The sequence below is a fragment of the Mytilus galloprovincialis genome, chromosome 8, assembly GCF_965363235.1.
Source record: "Mytilus galloprovincialis chromosome 8, xbMytGall1.hap1.1, whole genome shotgun sequence".
Lineage (NCBI taxonomy): Eukaryota > Metazoa > Mollusca > Bivalvia > Mytilida > Mytilidae > Mytilus > Mytilus galloprovincialis.
The window spans coordinates 59289727-59312457 of record NC_134845.1 but is presented as its reverse complement, the minus strand read 5'-3'; the positions used below and the strand labels follow the sequence as shown (position 1 = coordinate 59312457).

General features: G+C 33.0%; 1 protein-coding gene across 1 annotated transcript in view; it reads right to left on the bottom strand.

Annotated features, from left to right (window-relative positions):
* The window catches only part of LOC143043735 (uncharacterized), an 89601-nt gene that overhangs the window by 12562 nt on the left and 54308 nt on the right, over positions 1-22731 (bottom strand). The window lies entirely within an intron of this gene.

Here is a 22731-nt window from a genome sequence, read left to right as displayed (position 1 = left end):
TTCTGTAGCGTTGTAGTTGAGATGACGAGAGTTTTTGATTGATCCGAGTTGTCTGATACATCTGTGTAGTTATATTCCCACGAGCTACTTCGCAGATCTTCAGGCAAAGTACAAGCGGCATCTGAAAAAAAACTAGGATAATAAATATCAAACCTCATGAAATTTTACAAATTTGTATAACAGTAAATCGCGCAATTGCAGGTAGTAGCACATGAGGGTATATTTGTTACTACATATTTGATTTAATCAGGTAAAAAATAGCCTACATGCAAATTTTCATCAAAATTTAAATACGGGATCAAAACTGTATCGTATACCCTTAACTTTGTATCTACATATTAACTATCTGTCTAATATTATGCAGATTGGGGATCATGGAGCTCTCATCATTGCCCTGTGCCGTTTGTCTTGAAATGTTGACACTTTTTTGTTGAAAAGTGACAATCTAAGCCCTTCGTAGGTATCGAAGATGACATTATTCTGGGAAACCCTTTTGATACAACCTTTATATATACAGAGTCTATGATTCTGTCGAATTTATGGACATTGAAAGATCGGGGGAAAAGGGGGTTTTCACTGCCATTTAAGCGGTCTCCGGTAGGTGTTCACTGTACATTTCTTTTTGGCGGCTTTCCATGAATACACGTATATTTATTTTTTTTTAAATGTTTTTAGAGTGATAGTTATTTTTGTATTACGTGTGTATATGTTATAAATTTAATAACATCTTTGATGTCCTTTTATTGATAAATGCTCGTATTAAATAAACACAAATCTGCAACTGACATAAGGAGATATAGGAAGATGTGGTGTGAGTGCCAATGGGACAATTCTTCATCCAAAGGGTTTATATTCGAGGACAACGAGAATTTACAACAGCTTGCAGGGGATTTCCTATGTATCTATTCACTCCCCTTAACTATGAAAATAATGCTTTTAATGTTATCAAATATTTTTTTTTATAATTTTTCACTTAATTCAAATATCGAACCGACTGCTAGCAGCCGCTTGGATATTGAACATCGAATATCGAATAACGAACCGGCTGCTAACTTCACATACATTTTCCAACCATATGCCCCTATTCAAAATAAAATTGAGAATGGAAATGGGGAATGTGCCAAAGAGACAACAACCCGACCATAGAAAAAAACAACAGCAGAAGGTCATCAATATGTCTTCAATGTAGCGAGAAATTCCCGCACCCGGAGGCGCCCTATTCAAAAGCATTGTTTATAAAAAGAAAGTAAATTACAAACTCCAGGACCCCTGGATCCGACACCGTCTTCTCTCTTATATTCAACCCACACCTTTTATTCATATTATCTGAATATTCTATACAAAGCGTTTATTTTGTGCCATTCCTGAATACTATGACTATGTTTTCCCGTTTAAATGGTTCTACACTATTAATTTTTGGGACCATTTATAGCTTGCTATTCGGTGCGACACATAGCTCCATGCTGAAGGCCGTACCTTGACCTATAATGGTTTACTTTTATAAATTGTTACTTGGATGGATGGTTGTCATTGGCACTCATACTACATCTTCCTATATCTAATCAATGACCTTTACAAATATTTTCTTTTACATAGATAGTTGTTTTAGATGGAGATGTTGGTTACAAGACAACGAGACAGTTATACAACAACGAAAATAACCAAAACGAGCTACATGGAAATATACACATTTTATAACAATAATTATAGACAGGTATCGTTACAATAAGTTAATAAGCCTCTAAATTGTCCAGGATGTATAAAAAAATCCAAATAAATGAATACAAGTAGTCACTATACCTATTCAAAGCTGAGCACTTCCTGCATGACACTGAACCTATATTTTAATCACATTCAAGTCTATAAATAGTTCAGAATCAATAAAAGTGCCAAATAGCTAAATAGTCACTATGCCTATTCAAAGCTGACCATGCATGGGCACTGAATCTGTATTTTCATCGCATTCCAGTCTATACATTATGTCTTTAAATAGTCCAGAATCTATTTTTAAAAGTTCCACATAGTTAAATACTATGCATATTAAAAGCCGAGCACTGCATGCATGGATACTGAACCTATATTTTAATCGTATTCCAGTCTATTCCAAATGTGCCTTAACAGTCAAGAATCTATAAAAGTTCCAAATTTTTAAATAGTGACTATGCCTATTCATAGTGGAGCATGCATGGGCACTAAATCTGTATTTTAATCACATTACAGTCTTTAAATTATGTCTCTAAATAGTGCAGAATCTATAATTAAAGTTCGACATAGTTAAATGTTAGTAGTCACTGTGCCTATTAAAAGGTGAGCACTGCATGCATGGACACTGAACCTATATTTTAATCGCATTCAAGTACTATGCCTATTCAAAGATGACCATACATGGACACTGAATCTGTATTTTAATTGCATTCCAGTCTATAAGATATGTCTATAAATAGTCAAGAATCTATAAAATATCTATATTCCAAAATAGTTAGACAGTCAAAGCAGATCATGCATGGGAACTGAATCTATAGTTTAATAATATTCCAGTATATGCATATATTTAATTACTACAGTCAAATGGAGTCTTATGACAAATATAATTTATGTTAACATGACAAAGAGTCAAATATTTCCTCCATTAAAGAGGTGATACGAATAAGTCGAAAATATACTGACCAACGCCATAAAGAGAAAAGTTATACGTTAACCCCAGACGGCTTACTAGTCACACAACTAATGTTGCCCATTTATTTCATTTTTTATTTGAAATTTTTGACTGTGAGTACAATGTTGATTTTAAAATATATTTTGAAAATGTGTAACTTTGATTATTTTCTTGCACAAGTCTATTAAAAGCACTGTTTGATATTACATCTACAAAAGTCTAAACAGTGACGCTCGAATGAAAAAAAAGGTTAAAAAAGCAAAATAAAGTACAAAGTTGAAAACATTGATGACTCAAATTTCCGAAAGATATTGCCATATGCAACTACAGGTGTCTATTTCCAGGGTAGACACTCTTAAGTTTTGTAAAAATAAAAAGTTTATGATAGTACAGTCACTTAAAAAAAGAAAAAAAGATAAGATCACAGGTCACATGTCAAGTTCTGATTAAAATCAGAAATGCGAAAATTCACATTCCGCGAGTGAAATTAGTATTTATGATGGATCTAATTTGATTGCGCAATTTTCAAAAAATTAAAGCTTGTTCTATCAAAGTTGTAAAAAGTAAAATAACAATAATACTGAACTCTTAAGAAAAAATTCACAAATCACAAAGTTACTTATCAAATGGCAAAATCGATACTCAAACACATCAAATAATTGGATACATTTTTTGTAAAAACTGTCATATTCCTGACTTGGTACAGGCGTTTCCTTATATAGACAATAGCAGATTAAATCTGGTTTTGAAGCTAGATTAAACCTTTAAAAAAGTTTCAATTGTTTCAATATTCGTAAACATTAATGTGTTTACAGTTATTTTATATGTTTTGTGTGTGTGTTTTGATATTTTCTTCTTGGTGTTAGTGAAAATAATTCAAAGGTAGATTTTTTTCTTCAATTTCTTCATGTATTTTTGTTGGCGGTAGATTGTAAAGACGCCGTTCTATTGTAGAATACTATATTGACATCTAGATGTAACTTTCAGTTGTGTCGTTAGGTTCGCCATCCGTTTCTCAGACCTTTATATCAAACGACATGTTTTATTTGGGGTAAAAGTATGGATTGTAGTGTAAAAAAAACCACATTAATTTTCTTTTTAATATGTTTCTCGTGATTCACGACATTCATTACTACATTAATAAATTTGTAAAATCAGATTTCCATTTAGTATATATCAAAATATGTATGGATTTCGGTTATTTGCCAGAAATATTTATTTTTCATTTAAAAGGCGTATTTTAATTCAAATATTATTGGTTTTAACCTGTTATATTTTTTTGTAACTTTTTTTTATCATTTTGCATTCAAAATTCAACTGCGGAATTTACATTATAAAAACATTTGAATAATATTACTGGTTTTATGTTGTTCGAATCTTTAATCTATGTTTCAACATCTATATTTTTGTGTAATTAAAATTATTAGAACTGAACATCTAAGATAACAAATTGAGGCTGAATGGTATATATGATGTATGGAGTGACTTCAAAAATATCAATGTATGACAAATCTATACCTAAAATTATGTAATTGTATGTTTTATTCCTAAATAAGAATTAAACTATATAATAAATACCTAAAACAATTCAACCTGTGAAAATACTTGTTCGTATAATTCAAAATGGGGGTTTGTTTGATTGGGGCCGACATTTTGCCTAGCAATAGACCTTCAATGGACCCCTAGGAAATTGTTGTAAGGGTCTTTTAGTGTGACAGTTTTGAATATAAATTTGAGAAGATGTGGTACATGTATGAGTGTCAATGAGAAAACTCTACATCCAAGTCACAATTTAAAAAAGAAAACCATTATAGGTCAAAGTACGGTTTTCAGCACGTAGCCTTGGCTCACACCGAATAGCAAGCTATAAATGGTCCTAAAAGAGACTAGTGTAAAACCATTGAAACGGGAAAACCAACGATGTAATCTATGTACATGTATCTGAAACACTGGGATACATGTAACTGAACATACCATTATTAAAATGATTGGACCATCAATTAAAAAAAGAATGTGTCCATAGTACACGGATGCCCCACTCGCACTATCCTTTTCCATATTCAGTGGATCGTGACCGTGGTTTAAAAACTCTAATTTGGCATTCAAGTTAGAAAGATCATATCATAGGGTACAAATGTACTAAGTTTCAAGTTGATTGAACTTCAAATTCATAAAAAAAACTACCTTGACCAAACACTTTAACCTGAAGCGAGATAGACGCACGACCAAACGAACGAACGGACGCACGAACGAACGGTCGTACAGACCAGAAAACATAATGCCCCTTTACTATCGTAGGTGGGCATAAAAAAGAGTCGCATGTATCAACCAAAATAAATAAATATACTCGATACTTACAATTCGTATTGTACGTTTTGTCATGTTTGTATACGACTAGTAAACTCACCACAGGAGTATTACTAACTTCGGTATATTTTTGGTAGGGCTGTGACCTTTTTGTCTCTAAGAACGTACCCATTTTAATATAACCTATAGTTATATGAATATTTAAGAACGAATAATCTATACGTATATACAATATTTAAGATATGACTCATGATTACTTAATGGTAAACAAAAAAATACTATATCTATATCACCACGCATAGTTCATAAGTATACAATTACTCTGAAGTTTTGAGGACTTATTTGAAAGATGAACTTTTTAAATGAATAGTAATTTACTTTGATATAATAATTGGCAATAAATGATGTAGGATCCTCAAAAGTATATTTATATATCATATATGAAATGCAGATCATACCTTAAAATATTTTACAGTTATCAAACGCAAATGCGTTTTAAAATAGTATGTCGTTAAAAAATGAAGATAAGTTTGATATAAAATCTCTCAATTCTATGATCAATTTTTGGCACATCCCCGTATACCCAATAATAGGACCTACCCCCATCTGTTAAACAAACATTACAAAATCATATAAAGTTGTTTTCACAAACACATAACTGGAATAATTTTATGCACTATACATGTACGCGGATCGTAAAAGTTAGAGACAAGTTTATGAGGGTCCTTCATTTATTTTTTCTCTGATCCTTAAAATCCTTTTCTCTTGTCTTTATTTATTTGCCATTGACTCCTGTTTTTCATATTTTAGCCCCTCCCACTATTATCAACTGGTTTAATACATATAGCTGTTAAAAAGAGTAAATAATTGGCTTATCACCACTTTGTTAATTTTTTTTGTTGTTGACTAGATATATAAATCTATTTGTTATACATTTTTAAGATTTATTTACTAATATAACACAATGTTGACTGCTGTATCCATATTTTTTTTTACATTTTTACATATTATTTCTATTTGAATTGTTCACACATTGTTGTCATAAAATGACGTTTTTTCCCGACCGTCATACACGTGAGCGGTTTGGCAAGCTATAAAACCAGGTATAATCCACCATGTACTAAAAAAGGAAATGCCGGTACCAAGTTAGAAATATGAAAGTTGTTTCCATTCTGTTGATGTGTTTGAGTTTTTGATTTTGGCGTTTGATAAGGGACTTTTCGATTTAAATTTTCCGTGGAGTTTGGTATTTTTGTTATTTGTTCAATAGGTAGTAAAGAGTTTTAGAAATATAATCAACCGAAGTTATGGACTTCTCCCTAGCGTCATTCAAAATATTGTCAAACGTTTTTATTTAATGTGTTTGATGTATAAATACGCAGTAACGCCTGGTCAGAAATCTTGTGTCTATTGTAAGGAGGGAGTTACACCATCTGAACGCCTTTATTTTTAGCTTGTGAGAAGTCAGTCTGTGGCCCCTCTTTTCCTAATAACGCATTTTGCAAGCTGCAATTCAAATATCTCGCCTTTTATCAAGCTTGGAATTATCTTGCTATGTGTGAAATAGTTGCCACTGCGCAATGATTAAACAACTTATATTTGTCAAGAAATGGTTATTACATGGTTCACGTTGAATACATCTACATGACTTATTGTAATAAAATCTGATAATAATAATGATTTTCTATGAGATGTGTATAATTTAAACTTTCAATTTATCGAATTGGTTTTGGAAGAAAAATTGAACATACTTTCTACGATAAGTTTTTGTTGTTGTTTTTTTTAAGTTAACACACCTTTTAAAAAAACATTCATGTTTTTAATTCATTCCAAACTTAAGGATATATCTTTAAATAATTGAAAAAAAAAATTGTTTGTGATAATAAACAAAGAACATTATATTAAAACAGCTTTAAGAAAATCAAAGTCGAAGAACCCTCTTTAATTTAAAACAAAAGTATGAGAATGACGATTTATAAAGTTCTTCAAATTGAACATTCAAGGTTAAAATACGTTAAGTCTTTCAGAAGAAATCATTTATCCTTAATGTTGCCATCAATATAAGACAAATTTTATTTCACTCTTATGTATACAAAACTAATTAGAAAACTGTTACTATATGAATTTAATGCAACTGTTTCCTTTTTTATAACAATGACAAATATAGTAGGTTCTTGATTTTTTTTTAATAAGATGTTCCTTCAATTATATTTTGTTTTTTAATCTTTTAGATTATTTATCTTTATTTTTTCATATATTTTTTTTACCAATATTCTCTATTTTATATTTTAGCACCCCATTTTTTTCTGTTCCTTTTTTTGCCCTTTTCTATTCTATATAAATTTTTGGTCTTTATTCTGCACTTTTGGCACACTATTTTCCATTCTATTCTGAACATGTATGTACTATTTGCCACTGGGTGTTAAGCAAACAGCTATCAATCAATCTATTATGTAAACCCAATCCATACCCTCACGATGAAACATTTAGATTTTTAAATTCTTGTGTCATGTACAAATTTAAAAACTAGAAATGCTTTTTAAATGATGAATTTTATCAACTTTATGGTACATCTCTTAAGATTGAGACCAGATAATTCAAAAATTAATAATGTTAAAACATTGTCTTTTATGTATTTTAATATTTAGACGACGAGTATATACATGATTGTGTGTTTTTGTATTTTTATAGTTCTACTGGTTATTGTAAAAATTTTTATCGCATTCCTGTAATTTTGGATTAGAACACAATCAAAATGTATCTTTATCCGAGAAAAAAAGCAAACGTATTACGGATTGTTTGCACATACTTAATTATACATGTTGCAACAAGAGTTAGTAAGTTATATGTAGTTAGGTCTCAAATGATGCAGTATTAAATGTATACTACTTCATTTCAACTAATTGCGGAGTTTTTTATGCCCCACCTACGATAGTAGAGGGGCATTATGTTTTCTGGTCTGTGCGTCCGTTCGTTCGTTTGTTCTTCCGTCCGTCCGTTCGTCCGTCTGTCCCGCTTCAGGTTAAGGTTTTTGGTCAAGGTAGTTTTTGATGAAGTTGAAGTCCAATCAACTAGAAACTTAGTACACATGTGCCCTATGATATGATCTTTCTTATTTTAATTCCAAATTTCACGGTTTACTGAACATAGAAAATGATAGTGCAAATTTCAGGTTAAAGTTTTTGGTCAAGGTAGTTTTTGATGAAGTTGAAATCCAATCAACTTGAAACCAATATTCAATAGAAATTAACCCATTTTCATTGACACGAGAACTATTTGTGACGTCATGAATAAAACGCAGGAACGAAAATTGTGAGCAAATAGACTTATTTCCTATCTAGTCACTGTATTAGCTATGATTCATTGTAATGTTGGTAAAAAAAACCTAGCTAAATAAGGTGGTCATTTTAGGGCCTTATCGAACCTACTCCTTTAAAGCTATTTTGTCTGTTTGTTTTGTTTACATATTTTTGTCAATATAATGAAATTTGAAACGACTATCATATAAGTGTAAGGTTAAGCGAGCTATAACACTAGGTTTACTCCACAATGTTTCTAAGAATTATGATTATTGACTATGACAGTTGCTTTCATTCGTTTGCTGTGTGTGAGCTTTTAATATTGTCATTTGAAAAAGGACTTTTTTTAAACTTTACTTTGAGTTATTGTTGTTGTTTTATTTTTTTTTAGACCAATTGTGCGGGTAGCGTAAATTTTGTCAATGCTTTATCTATGATGAGATTATGTCTAGCTTATTACTGACTTGTTAATCATCTTCTTATATCCTGTTTTATATACCGGCAGGACCTTGAATAAACATCTTTCAATTATCATGTGTATAACATGTATAACGATTTTATATTAAATTCAATTTCAATTTTTAAAGTTATTTGTTTTTTGTTAACAATGCTTGTCAATCCCGGATATAGATAACGTAAGAAGTAAGTGTTATTGATTGTGTAATTAAAGGCTACATTAAAACGGAAACTTTAAACATTTAACAACATGAATAATTAGTTAGAAAAGCATTTAGTCTTTATTTGAAAAATTTCACTCAAGAAGTCGACCAAGGGTAATAAGCTATAAAATACAAATAATTAATCGAAAAACACAGTATAAAAGACCAAGAAGATTTAACAAAAGGATTCTTTGTTATTTCTGTTTCAAATATAATTGAATTCATTTTATTGTAACTTAAGATGTGAAAACTTCCCAAAATTCTGATATTGTATACTATTTACACAATTGATCAATACATGAGTATGACAACAAAAAGGGACAAAAATAGTTTTAGGATTCAATAAGGCTGCATTTATTATATTGTATTCGTATTTAACTCTTCAAATTCTTTAAAACGTATTCTACATAACAACTTACACCCATATATGTTACCTGTGATGACGTTGGTTACATTTAATGCTGGCAAACGGACGGAACTGATATAAATGAATGTTTAAAACTGAAAAGCTAAAAAGGAATAAATGATTATGTATATAAATCAATTATTATTTTAGCGCAAATACATTTGGTACGATCTTTTTATTTTGCCACAACGAAAGGTATGTTTTTGTTGGCTCAAATGAAAACGCAAATTTGCACAACCCTCAATAACACAGAAGCTTATTCTATTATACAAATAATGTTTTAGTTCTATACAAACTCAATACGATGATAAATCGAATGATAAAATATAAATTTTGTTAGGAAATGTAAGAGTAAACCTGAGAACTGTTGATGTTATAGAATGATTTTCAGAAGTAGAGTCAATGACATACAAAGTAGGATAGCCGATCTGTATTCCAAAACAGACAGATAAAAAGCTCAAATTGTTTACAAAAGAGAGGCGAAAGATACCCCAAAAAAATTCAAACTGATATGTCAAACAAAAAATGACAAGGCTGAAAAAGAATAAAATACAGCAACAGGCAAATCACAGAACACAAAACACAACATAGAGAACAGGATCCCCACTAAAAAGGGGGTAGGCAGATTCTGCTCTTAATGCAAACACCTGTCGTGTTGCTTGTGTAAGCAAACAAGAGTGATAAGATACAGGTAGGTCATATTCGTAGAAAGGAGAACGGGATTGAAGATACGACTATTCGAACATATCCGTCGTCATTTGTGAAACAATTTTCCATAACGGTCAACAAACTCGTGTTGACGTGTCTATAAATTTCACATATACTTCACCACTTGTGACTCTTTGTTTAGAAGTTTAGTTGTGAGCTGCAACCCTCGATCAAAGGAATCATCAAACGAGGCATATATAGTCCATTTACAGGCGCAGTGCGAATGTTGCTACATAGAAAAGGAAAGTTCACAATTGTGAACCTCAAATTCAAAAATTGCAGGTACGGCCTTATTATAGAAGAGTGACAAAAGATACATAATCAAACTCATTAATCGAACATAAACTGACTGAAAAATTAAAAGACACACAGACAAATAATAGTACACAAGACACTAGACACAGAATGGAAAACTAAAGACGAGGCAACACGAACCCCAAAAAGTATAGCTCATTAAAATCCGGCTTTCATAATTATCCCATGCAATAGCATGTATAGTGAACTGAGCGATTAATGATGTGAAATTGAATAATTGAAATATGTGAGATATTGAAAACAGTTGAAACAGTGGATATTTAAAATAATTAAATTGGATTGCAAACAGGCCAAGTAAATGTAAATTACATAATTACAATTCAATATAAAAAGTACAAATAACACTAAAACAAGTGTTTTCTGTTTAGTTCATATATTTTTTAGATTCATTGTAACGATACATGTACATATAAGGATATTAACATTTTAAATGCACTGAAGACAATAAGACTGATTTTACGGATTACAATTTTTAAAAACCTCATTTGACGCGGACTGATTTTCACTTTTTATTCTGCCATTGTAAATCATTTTTGTAAATATATATATCATAAGTGCATCTGCAATGAGAACACCATTTTCATACTTAAATTTAAAAAGTTGTGAAAACATTGCACATGTTGAAATAAGTAACTTAAAGATGCTTTTTTTTAATTATTTATGTACAAGATATGTTCAAATTTTACCATTCTGTTCCACAATAAGTTGTGTTTTCTTTATGTCACGTCATCATAAATGATCTTGAGTTTTTTGTCGCAAATTTCAAATAATACATGTTATCAAATTTTGACCAATAAAGAAAATCAAAATCACTTTATCGCTTAAGCAAACTAGAAAAAATATTTCAGGTACAGAACAAAATATGTGGTTCTCAATCATGTTGTCAATTGCTATATATGAATTTTTAATAGAATACAATTCAATAATTTATAAGAGGTGAGTAGAAATGTTACGTTAGATATGATACAATCTATGTCAAACTTAACCCCAGAAAATAATTTTGAGTAAAACATATTGCAGAAAATACAAACTTCCAGTATGTTTCATACGTTTAGAAACATTATATCGATTGATTCAGGACCAGCAGCAGATTCAAATGTTGAATCGATGAATGGATATCGATCAACTCCACTCACTGCAAATCAACACTTTCAGAAGCAAGAAACATAAATCATAGATATTGGAGTTTATAAACCAAATCTAAAACAGATATCTGTTATTAAGAATTATCTGAGTCAACTTGAGCGATTTTCGATTTAACACCACCATAAACAGATCTTTAAAAAAGTAATTAAAAAACTAACAATTAAAACTAACGAAAATATGTCGACACATTATATGTGTATAAAGGTTCAATGCTTATCAATATACATAGCCACATGAAAACTGAATTGGTTTCAAGTCCTTTTTCTCATGTATTGTAAATTGATTAGATGCCTGACTGTCTAAGTTATTTGGACTTGCTTTGAATATTATACAGTAAAGCGCAGTTCATATTACAACATGTTGATTGCCGATATATGACAAAGGACGAAACACTTATGTTTTTTATGCTATTTATTGTGATTCCAAGGAAGGCTAGGGTATAAAAAACAATATTGCCCTGGTCTTCTACCATACCAAACGTCTGTAATTCTCTCGTTACAATGGGAGTGTCCGTTTGGAATATGTTTATTCGAAGCAACGTCTTTTTAGTCTCACAACTTTATCTTCAATGCCGCATAAACCCGAGCGTTTCACTTTCTTTGTGATTTAAACTCTTGCAACAAATCTTTTAGTGATCCTAAGTTGGCCTGTCGCAGTTGAAAACTCCTGATTTTAATTAAAACAAAGGACGTCGTCACTAAAAGGGAAATGAGTTAGGATTTTCATACTTGAAAATTAAAATTTTGTAAAGAGCAATTTCGTAAAATATCCAATCAGAGTTAGAAAAAAATCAAACCACATCAAAATAGCTCGTACAACAAATTCGATTACTGGTACAAATAAATTGAAACACGAAACGTTTATTATCTATAGCCTTCGCCTTCACAACAAAATAAGGTGCGTTCACATACATCAAAATGGCAAATAGACGAAACATACTAGCAAAAGTGTTCACATGTATTTTCCTACCACGCAAGAATGGCTTATTATGTGCTATTTAATTTTCTTTGTAGTCACGCTATATTTACGATATTTTATTACCGGTGTGCAACACACACGGAAAGATTTATAACGTTACCTTGAGACATACAAGTTTATTGTAGGTAAATTCAATACATCTCAAGGTAGACATGATCGATATCAACACGCCCACTTTGTTGTGTCTTCCTGTTGACAAAGTTTAGGTAGTTTGTAACATCCTATTCATTTTAAATTATAGAAAGAAATCACTAAAAATAGACAGGTTTTTAAACTGTATCGCATACTGATTATTGATAAAATGATGGATATAATGTTTCTTGCCGTAATATAGTTATCTATTTAGTGGATGCGGTGTAAAATAAACATCAATCTATCAAAGCGATAGTTTATATTTCTACCTTATTATACATCTGTTACATGTAAGGGAATAATTTCAATAGATTTTTAACACATACATATTCTTTACAAGAATATATTTGGTATATTTTTTTCGTGTTCTTTTGTTAGTTAATCAATATTACTCAGGTTTAGGAGCAGCTGCATTTTGTACGTTTATCCACATTAATTAGGTTTAGGGGCAGCTGAAGCATGCCTCCGCTTGTGGAAGTTTCTCGCTGAATTGAGGACGCATGGGTGGCCTTCGGCTGTTGTTTGCTCTTCGATCGGGTTGTTGTCTCTTTGACACGTTCCCTATTTTCATTCTCAATTTTATTACTGATTAATGGGACGTTGTACAATGTCACCATGTGTCTACGTTTTATATATTATAACAGGTTTCTTTAAAATTAACAATTATTTTAACAGAATACAAATATATACTGTAAACATTTAAAACTTAAAAAGTATGTTCTATTATGTTTCGCCAACAAAGACAAAGATAATTGTCGCTTTGTACATAATATTTCAGATTTTGAGGTAAAGTGCAACATATGATTTCACTTTGTTCGTAAGTAATAAAGATGATGCTGTGATTTCAAGTTTGATTTATTCAACATTCGTTATAATTTTAAATGTTAATATAGGAATAGAAAACAGCTTGTAGTGTAATATATTATATCCTCGAATGAAACCAATGAGTCATTTATATATACACATCGGTCTTAAAGATGTTCAAAAATCACGTTGAAATAGATAGTTTAACGGCTTACCTGAAAGTATGTTTCTGTTTAATATCAGGAATAAGCCAAACCTCAATATTATGTAATTATACATGTTTATGATTTATCGTGATCAAGTATTTATAACATGCACTGTAACACATGTAAATTACATAACACACTTAGACTACATAAAAGGGTGTATTAATCCGTTACGGACGTGAATGATATAAATAACAATTGAATGACATAATATGTTGCATGACACATATTATTTGTAGTTTCAGTAAAAAAAATTACATGTATCATTTTGTTTATAGTATAATAAGAAAGGAAATAAAAAGGTAGTAGAAATTTACAATTGACAATATTTTCCCTAGAAAATTTCAGCGATTTAGCAATTGCTAACCAGGTTTAGGTATCTCTGAACAAAAGAATGTTCGAAACATAATATACCATGATGCTCTCAAAGATTTGTGATTGCTTTCGAAAACTCATGACTGCAATATTGTTACAATGCGCTCGATATAACAGAGGAACGAAATATAACAAAGGAACTCTGACAACGTCATGTCGTAAAACGAAAACAATATAAATATAAAACAACACAATTCTATAAACCCAAACCCGATAAAGGTAGTTATCTTGTATGCTTCTGAAGGATAGGCAGATCATGTACCGCATGTGCTATTAGTTATGGTGCAGATGTAAGCAAACACATGCTATTGCGGTAAGTAAGACTCTATTCTGTTACGCCGTTTCCTCAATTTATGTAGTTAGTTTGAAAATATTCTTAATCTGTTTATGTGATCCAGTCTAGGAGGATTTTTCATCTTTAACCTTATAAGAACGTTAAAACATCGTATCATCGCTACCTTTTCCTCTCTCACACGTATCCGTTACAGGAAAACTGCAAGGTCATTACGATCACGAGGAACATTTCGTCATCTTCGACCCAATTTGTGCTTACCACAGAGTGAGTTAATTATATAACATTGTATTTAAAGCTTTCAAATTGCCTTTCCTATAATTGAACCTTTTATCCGTGGAATACTGGAAATTTAACCGTTCTTGAAAGTACAACATTTATCGGATTCAACGGACTGTGCAATCAATTATATTGAACATTTTATACACTAGAAACATTTATTCAACACATTGTAAAACTTCATTTTATTTGTTTTTTCAGCTTTTTACCATTTATTAGATTGGTTTAGGAATAAAGTATCCGCACCTGATAGTCTTTCTTGCTTGAGCCCAATCGTCGGTTAAACTTAAAGGTCAGGTTATTACAGTAAAAAGTCTTCAACTTTTCACAGATAACGCCACTCCACGTTAGTTCTACAGCTACATAACAACCTACCCGTTGAGCCTACATGTACGCGTCATCTCTTGACGTACAGTAAATTAACGACAATCTGTCTTTACATATACAGGCAAGGAACGACAACGTAGCAACGTACATACTTTTACACTGACAGGGGACTAAATAACTTGTGTGTAATAGACAGCAACCCAACAACGTTGAGCCATCATGGATCCGAGTCACGCGGAACAGCAAGACGAGGTTAAACCGCCAGAGGGAGATGTTTCTGAAGAACTATTAAAAAATCCGTCTAATACAACACATTCAGATGAAACACCCGAGACTAGGCGAGTACACGACCTCACGGAAAAAGGAACAGGAACTTTCACAGACAAACGTTATAAGTTCTGTGAGGAACTAAAGGCCCTTTGGTCATATAAAACAACCAAGTTATTGGAAATCACCACACCTCCAAATGAATTTCAGCAAGTCTTAACAGCCCAAAAAAAATCATGTAAAAGCCTATTATCGTAGGCTCACAGACGATGACCTTGATTTTTTAAAAAGGAAAAGAACGTTGGCCAGTCAAAAAGACATAGACGCATCTAAGCTCACATTGGATCTTCGTCTGTCCAAAATGGAACTGGCCATGAAAACTTTAAACGAGCATCGCCTTGTCCTCACAAAGGCTAAATCCACTAAAACAAAGACCTCAAAGGGTAAGAAAACCTCACTCAGCGGTAGCTCTAACGTCTCAGACATGTCAAGCCTAGCACAGAGAAAGCTTGCCAAAGCAGAGGCTGCCAAGTCTAAAATAGCCTTTGTTGAAAAACATGGCCTTATTCTACAACAGGAGGTAATACTAGAAGAACAAACCCTGTTCAGACATATTGAAATGGAACAGGAAGCAGCACGCAAAAAGGTTGAAATGTAACAGGAAGCAGCAAGGAAACAGGCTGAGATGGAACAAGAGGCCATACGCAGGAAGGCTCAAATACAACAAGAGACCGCCGGGAAAAAGCCGAGCTGAAGGCCAAATTTAACCATCTTGAAACACAGAAAGAAGCTGCCGCCGCAGAAGCAGAGGCTCGTATCCTGGAATAGCGTTTAGCAATCTCCCCGACAACACGGAAGACCCGCTTAAGCGTGTGCAAGATTTCGTCAATAAACATCCTGTGACAACTGCCGTACAGGAAATGACAGGACCTCAAAGGCTTAAAAAAATTCCTGTTAAGATTAAGCTTAGTCATAACGCTCCAGCTTTCATACCACCCGTGGCACTGAACTTGCCATCACAAACACCTGAGATATTTCCTACACATGGTAAGTCTTCATAAGTTAATGTATTTCAAGGACTGGGGACATTAACTGACATATAAAAACAAGGCGTTAAAGAAGAGATCCCTGTCTTACAACAAAAACAAAAACAAAGCGTTATAGAAGAGATCCCTGTCTCACAGAAAAGACAAGGCGTCATAGAACAGACCCTTTTGCACTCCTGCAACAAAAAAATCCCTCATTATAGATCACCAGAATTCTCCTTCGCAAGGACTTGCTGTTCTTCCGCCTAACAAGCTTTAACAACCAGGCATATCCTTTCATACATGGTAAGCCAGCTTTAAAAACGTCATAGACGAACTACAAGTTTCAGACCCGGAACAGATAGACCTACTTATTTAATGGCTTGGACCAGAGTCTGGTAAACATGCTTGAGTATCAGGGCATCAAATACCAACAACCCAACAAGAGTCCTACACAGACTATGGGAAAGACTGGATGATCGATATGGGGCTCCAATAATGTTGCAGATGTCTCTCGTCAACAAAAATGACAACTTTCCAACTCTGACAAATAAAGACATCTCACTCCTGAACGATTTGTCTGAAATAGAGTATCACAAAGAACACGACGTACCACCGCACTTCACTTCACATCACTAGACAAAAACAATCTGAAAGTTCTCAGTTTAGCTCACCCAGACAAGCTTACGACGAGGAGCAGACAGAGTCAGCTGAAACAAAGTTAACCTCTGTGAGTTCTATCTTCACGGTGATGTAAAAAGGTCATAGGAGCGAGAAATCTTATGCCAAGATATTGTAACAAAATAGGGGTAAGGGTTAAGGATGACAAGCATATTTTTTTTAAAGCTACGATTATTCTGTTTCTTATTATCCAGACTGCACTTTCTCTGTTTTACTTCGTTCGCGGTCGGTGCCGTTTTAGTCTGGATAATTGTGTGACTGAGATTATATGTACGAACACTCTTCTATTTTAGGTATCGTGTCCGAATTATATTATTATTGTATGTATTTATTGTTATATTTATTGGGAAGGATAAGAAATAGAGTTCGTCTCACTGTTTGCCCAAAGGGGGGTTCCCGACATGTTCCCAATCCTTATTTCTCCCCGGGTTATCATTGTCACGTTTTCTCACCTTTGTCGTATATTTATATAAGGGTTATATATTGTAACTTGGCATATCATTTGTTAATGCTAAGCTTCCATCGTCCCCTTTTCCTATATTGTTCTATATGTATCCTACGTTTACTGGAGGCCGCCATTTATTTACCTTGATTGCGCATGTGCTTGCCATGGGAATACGACACACGACCTATAACCCCGTGAGCAACCAACCAATGACGTGCCGTAGAATTGCCCACTGATACCATTGGGATGTAGGTTGTGGGCGCTAAGTATATAAAGGGCATCTTGTGTGGGCTCTGGTTTTAACGTTGCAACCCGATACCAGGGACCTTTATTATTATACCCTGTAAAATATACCAGAGAAATTACCATCAGCAACTGTTAAAACCTCGCTACCAGATTATATTGAGTAGGTTTCCTCATATAATGATGGACTGGCCTCTGACTTAGATCGTTTTCCTACTACTACGGAACATTATGATTGATGCTTGACGTTCCACGGGAGTCTCTGTATCGTTTTATTCTCTTGGGATTATTATATTAGTATGCAATATTTCTATTAACAGTAAATTAAATTGATTAAGAGTTGATTTTGTTATTATTTTAACGTGTTTTATCATATATATACAAACCAGTGCCTTTACAAGCCATGCTACCAATGGTTGAAAACCAGTAAAGTAACCTACTTACAAGGTTGACTTAAACTATATAGTGTAACATTAGACAGTTTGAGGTCCATAGGCCCAAACCGTAACAATATTACCTGTGGACGTGTACCACAAGGACAAGATAGACAAAATTATCAGAATGTACGCCATTACTGACGACCAAAGAAACCGGTCTCGTGCCTCGCCTAAATTCTTCAGTCTGTTCAACGTTCGGGAAAAACCTGAAAACTATACTCTTACAACATGCTCCTCCTGAGTAGCTACTTCCGGGAAAACAGGAAAAGATTACGTCATAAAATCTGTACATAGTGAGTCTGACGTACAATTTGATCTGCCTACATTAATTGAATGTAATAATATTCCCAATAATGGAGACGAAATTCCTACTCCTGAAGTCGCAATGCATCATCTAAAAGAACTCAGAGGAAGCATTCCACCAATAGAGGGACGTTGTCAAATTCTACTCCTAATTGGAAGAGACCTTATAGAGGCGCACCACGTCCTTGAACAAGGCCTAGGACCATCCCGAACTCCATTTGCCAACAAGTTGAGACTTGGTTGGTCATAATTGGAAATATATACATTGACAAGCAAACTGTTCCTGTTGAAGTCAACACAAAGATAAGTAACGTTTCAATCACGGAATAAGAACAACGTCTTGCCTCAAATCCGGAAATAGCCATCAAGGACAAGAAACCAATTGTTGTTCAGTCTAGCTACTTTTATCCGAATGCCAAGGTCGCAAAATCGCATTCAAAACAATTTCTTGAATGTACAGGACCTAGTACCAAGCCTGGTAAACGCTCGAATTCCTCTAAAGGGACATCACTCGCGACGCTTAAAGCAAAATCTTTGACTTCTATAGAAAAATTTATTGCTAAAGAAAATGTTATTCCGTCGTCGCCGTCTAACAACATTGGAGAAAACAGTTCCTACTATCTCAACAGCAACTATGGAACATTCTGCAAATCACAGCAACCTTGCTTTTTTGGAGAGATTCTTCTTCTTAGGACAAGAAACTCTGCCGAAACCTAGTTCCCCGTTGCATTAATCTATTCTGGAAACTTTATATTGAAAGGTAGTAAGTTGAAACCTGATATTTCTCATACAACCAATAGTGGACATTGCTCTTGTACATAATCAATTAATGTTTGGATTTATTTATTTCATATATCCATATGCGATTTAGTTATGGAATAGTGATATCAGATAGGCATCAGGCGGGGAGTATTCTGTCACGCCGTTTCCTCAATTTATGTAGTTAGTTTGAATATATATTTAATCTGTTTATGTGTTCCAGTCTTGGGGGATTTTTCATCTGTAACCTTATAAGAACGTTAAAACATCGTATCACCGCTACATTTCCCTCTCTCAGACGTATCCGTTCCAGGAAACCTGCAAGGTCATTACGATCGCGATCACGAAGAACATTTCGGTGAGACGTCATCTTGGACACAATTTGTGGCTAACCACAGAGTGAGTTAATTATATATCATTGTATTTAAAGCCTTCAAATTGCTTCCCTATAATTGAACCTTTTCTCCGTGAAATACTGGAAATTTAACCGTTCTTGAAAGTACAACATTTATCGAATTCAACGGACTGTGCAATCAATTATTTTGGACATTTTTTACACTAGAAACATTAATTCAACACTTTATAAAATTGTATTTTATTTGTTTTTCAGATTTTTACCATTTGTTAGATTGGTTTAGGAATAAAGTATCAGCACCTGATAGTCTTTCTTGCTTGAGCCTAATCGTCGGTTAAACTTAACATTACAGACTCATCAAAAAGACCACACACTGTGAATACGTAGCGATCATTCTTGCACATTCCTCATCATTTGTGAAACAGATATATATTAACAGTCAACCAACTTCCAATTGCGTACATGATATTTTCGAAGGAATGATTTCAGTTTTGCAAATACTATATCATCATGAGTATATGTATGATCCTTTAATCATTTTTGATTTACCTGTACCAAGTCAGGAAAATGGCTATTGTCACATTAAAGTTCGTTCCTGTGTGTGTTACATTTTGGCGTTGTATTTCTGTTGTATCGTAGTTCTCTTATATATGATACATTTTCCTCAGTTTTAGTTTGTAACCAAGATTTGTTTGAACCACACAAAATTTCGATGATTATTACCATGATCAACACGATTTCTTATTCAAGCATCTTGCTTTTGTAGGCAGCATTATATTGTTTAATATGGGCATAACACATAAGCTTTTTAATGTATATTGTTTTCGTTTAACGCAAACGCATATACTGCTGCCTTATCTTGACACTTTTGTTTCTTAACATCATACACTATATACTGCACATATTGCCGTCAACTAATACGCGGAATTGATAAGATGGTACAGTTCTTAAAAAAGGACATATTATAACTTCCAAGCGTCGTAGAGATTTTTTTTATTTCGTCACCAGTAACGCTCAATCATACTTTTCAAAGCCAGTGAAGCATAAAAACGCTGATTCGTAAGGAGACATATTATAAGAAAACAGAAAATTGCAATTTAACTATTGACACCTTTGGCTGAGGAGCTTGAACCATATATTTCAAGATAATTAGTTAATTTATGGACGCTGATGTACGACAAGTGTACAATGTATGTGATGTACCGTCAGTACTAAAACGCTGAATATTGAGCAGATAATACCCTTTATAAATAACAGGGTAAAGTCTTTCGTATATGCCAAATGATGAAAAATTAAAATGTTGCTATAATTTGTGCGTTCCAATCGATTTTCTAGATATTCGTTGATCCTGCATGATTTAACATAAACACTTGAAGCCAGACAAGCTGCAAAACGTTAACTTAGAAATCTAAGTGTAAAAAATTATTTAGTTTAAAATGACGCATTTTGAAATTTTTCATAAATCATATTATAAACTAACATTTACGCTGATGATATCTTAAGAACCGGTGATAGTCACGGACACTGACAGTCATTTAATGCCTGTAAAGACCAAAATGGTTTGTTAAAAAATATACAAATATATAAATTTAAAAACGTAGACACTTGTAAGCCAATAATGATTCGTAACACTTTACAAAAGGACGGAAAGTTCCTGAGTTGAACACTATTCAAATATACAGTTCAATATAATAGATTACGCTATGATTCTGGCGATCGACAAAGCAAATCATGTAACCCTAAGCTGTACTTAAAACAATTTATCATAAAATTATAAAATTAACAGTCACTTTTACAGGTTGAATAAAAACAAACGACCATGTTTAGTTCTGATGTGTTAATCCTTGTTCATATACATTCCAAACGGTTTTCAATGAAAAATGAAAAATGAAAAAAAGTCACGAAACTAAAGCGCCAAATTCATCGAAAGTGATTTGTTTTCACGATAGAGTTTGAACGACAGCGTTCAACAAAATTAGAAATATTTATGAACAGTAAACTGACAACACTGGTTAACATGCTCATACATAAGTGGTATAACAATCAATCGGTAGTGGTTTTGAACCATTATTTCACACATTTATCGAATATAACTTCAAAATATGAGATGTGCAATGATTTAGTGAACGGTGCTTAATATCCAGCGGCAAATCATACGCATTTTTCGAGTAGACAATGTACCAGCAGCATAATATTAGTACTAATAGCAGTAATTCATCTTTGAGGAAATGTTCTCGATAGTCAATTATTATAAATCCACAATAGAAAAATAAAAACCCAGGAAATCGCATGAATTCAAAAAGTAAACATGGAACAGGCATTAACATTATTAACAGTGCGTCAAAATGCAAAACAAGGAATATGACAAATCCTAATATTTTTCTGCTGGTGTGCTATGCTGTCAGCCTGTACACTAAAGGAAAGCAAGTTACCCCCAAACATAGACCTCTACTTCAAACAGACATTACATTTTTCATGATTCAAAATAAACATGTGTTAGAACTAGCTAAAACAAATACCATCAACGAATTATACATTAGATGCGTCCGATACGCTTTTCTGGATTTATTTTCCCCCGGAACGATCAAAGCCGTATATTTGAAAGACAACCATGCCAAAAAATCGAAAACAGTTGAAGAGCTTGATAATCAAACTCCTCTCAATTGCGTATAAACGTATATACAAAATTTGGTCCTGGTATCTATTATGAGTTTATTCAAAAGACAGCGGTATATAATTCCATTATATTCACAAAAATGTGCGAGCAAAACAAAAGGTTGTCGCTCATATTCCTCAATTTTTATGGAGTTAAATAAGCTCCCAATGCAAACTCAATAAACAAACTTTCGATGGCAACATTCTACAATGGCAGTCCGATCAGGACTAGTTGTGCGTACATACTCAGAGGTTGAGTTAATCGAAGTTAGTGTTACATGATGAAGCTTTCCAATTAGTAAATAGTTTTGCACTTACAGAATCAAAGTACGGAAGGGCAGTTCTTTGCCAAAATATGTACAACATCACAAAACCACACAAACGTACATAAATACAATACTTAATAAGTTTTTGTGTCAGTAATTCTTCTCACAATAAGCAAAACATATTCTTAATTGTCATTGTTACATAACTAATACAAAAACAAGAGTGCACACACTGAAATGTCTCGCCTTCTTTTCTTACCATTGCTAAATGTTGATAGTACAAATATAAAGCTTTTCTACAACTATCGCAGAAACTTCAAATAATCAAAGAAAATGAAGTCAAAGTCATATAAACGAATTAAGGAATACTTGCACACCTTTATTATACAATACAACACACTAACTA